We start from the raw sequence: 2,376 nt of genomic DNA on the forward strand, positions 1-2,376 counted from the left end.
CCTGGCAGTTTTTGAAAGTTTCCTTGTGTTCTATTAAATTGAAATATTGTTTTTAGAAGACAGAAAATACTGCTGGAGCATGGTGGTGGTCTTCTCAGAACATGTCAGGATAATCAATCTTTTTAAAGACCAGCAGGTGTGAAGTGTGACGTGTTCAAGTGCTCAGATCCGACATATCTGACTTGCTGGAGTCTCTGTTTGGGGAGGATAATTTATCATATCGTAACCCTGGAACCAGTAGAATTAATTGTTTCCCTTGCATGTATATATTTGATCCTACATATGTCCCTGAGTATGACAGAGTCATTTGGAAAGCCATTCTTTCCTTTTGTTTCCTACATGAATCTGTCTCACCCCAAATCTGCCTACCCTCTTTCCCCCAAAATGTATAAGGTAAAAATTTCAATCTGCTTATTCAAAATACAAAGAGGATACCTAAATGTAGTCTTCTAATATTATTTCAGAACAAGAAAGAATTCATTAAATAGAAATTAATCAAGTTTTACTCATAATCATCACAAGTCATTTAACGAAGACTAGACCCTGTTCTAAGCCATTGGAACAAGGAAGGCATGGGCCTGCAGAGGAACTGGTTGGATAGGAACTAGGCAGTCAGTGATCTTAGCCTTCAAACTTGCTGTGAAATAGAGAAACAGTACTGGAGTTCAGGCTGAGGATGCAAAGGCTCTTAACCACTTCGTTCTATGAAAAGTTTATGTGAAATTTACTTAATGTATCTAAGCCATAGGTAACACACATGTAAAATAGATATGATAGTGCTCAGATAGAAAATTAAGTAAATGAAACAGTTCATTTAAAATGCTTAGCTTAGGGGCAACTAAGTGGCTCAATCATTAAGCAGCTACCTTTAACTCAGGTCATGATCCCAGGGTCCCAGGATTGAGCCCAGCAACAAGATCCTTGCTCAGCAGGAAGCCTGCTTCTCCCTCTCCTACTCCCCTTGCTTGTGTTCCCTCTCTCACTGTGTCTTTCTCTGTTAAATAAATAAATAAAATCTTAAAAATAAATAAATGAAATGCTTAGCTCAGTGACTGGTCTATCGAAAGTGCTCAATAGGTATTATGGGGTAGTCATGTAATGGTGAGGAAAGCACATTCACAGGCATTGGTCTCCAAAGGAGGTCTTGAGGTCATCCTTTGGAAGCATTAAAAGAAGACATTATGATTTCTTTTGATACTTGTATTTTATCTACAAAGGAAACATATATGAGTCATTCATATATGAGTCAACCTATAACTTCCCTCAGTCTATGTGTCAAAGGGTCCAAATTGGAAGACAAGTCTAAGGAATAACTGGGCTTGTCAGAACAAGGCCAAGTGGATAGCAGGGGCCTAGCATTCATCTTTGTGTCAGTGTTGAGATGAGTTAGGGTGTGTATAGTTGGATGAGTCTGCCAATATTATATACAGTTGACCCTTGAGCAACATAGATGTTAGGAGAGCCAACCCCCAACACAGTCGAAAATTTGCTATAACTTTTGACTCCCTGAATATTTAATTAGTAATAACCAACCCGCTTTTGACTGGAAGCCTAACTGATAACATACTCAATTAACACATATCTTGTACATGTTTATAAGTTGTATTCTCACAATAAAATAAGGTATAGAAAAGAAAATGTAAGCTTTGCGCAGTGGCAGTTTCGTAGCCAATGAGGTTTATCCAAGGCACGATTATTGCTAATTGAAAAGAAAACGTAATTAAAATCAAAAGGAAGATAAAATACATTTACAATACAGTACTGTATTTACCAAAGTATCTGCATATATGTAGACCTGTGTAGTTCAAACCTGTGTTGTTCAAGAATCAACAGTAGTTTAAACCAAATTAACCCTCATAAAATAGACAAATGACTAAAAAAACCTCGTGCTTTACTTAAATAGTATTAAGGCTATTGTAATAATTGTGGAGGGTCTGAGCTTTTAACTCACTTGCAAGCTAACAAGCTGGTCTGCCATATTTCATGGATGCTGTCAGAAGACACAAGGCTCCCAGGTCAGAGACAAAGGACTTTAGTACTCCTGGCACAACAGGCAGGAGGAACCCCATGTTTGTCCTGGTCTGCCCTACCCCTGAGGCCTACGAGGCCCACAGGGACAGCATGCATGGATGCTGCATGTTCAGCGTGTTTGTACCACAGCTAAAAATGTCTGAGTCAGGGAAACCCAAATATTTTATAATGGAACCACTAGAAAACCAGACTGAACCTTGCCCCAGAGAAGAAATCATCTTTATAATACTGGACAGAAAACAAACTTGCTCTCCACTCCAGTGGAAGCCACTATTTTTATGTTTCAAGGCTGTTTGCGATACAACCATCCCTAGAAAGATGGCGCAGAATGAAAGCTGTCAGAGC

The 2,376-nt window shown here is 38.8% G+C and overlaps 1 pseudogene; it reads left to right on the forward strand.

Moving 5' to 3' along the window:
* Positions 1–1,642: 1,642 nt before the first annotated feature.
* Positions 1,643–1,765, forward strand: LOC125105721 (uncharacterized; annotated as a pseudogene).
* The last annotated feature ends 611 nt before the right edge of the window (positions 1,766–2,376 follow it).

The sequence above is a fragment of the Lutra lutra genome, chromosome 7 (assembly GCF_902655055.1).
Source record: "Lutra lutra chromosome 7, mLutLut1.2, whole genome shotgun sequence".
NCBI classification, from domain to species: domain Eukaryota; kingdom Metazoa; phylum Chordata; class Mammalia; order Carnivora; family Mustelidae; genus Lutra; species Lutra lutra.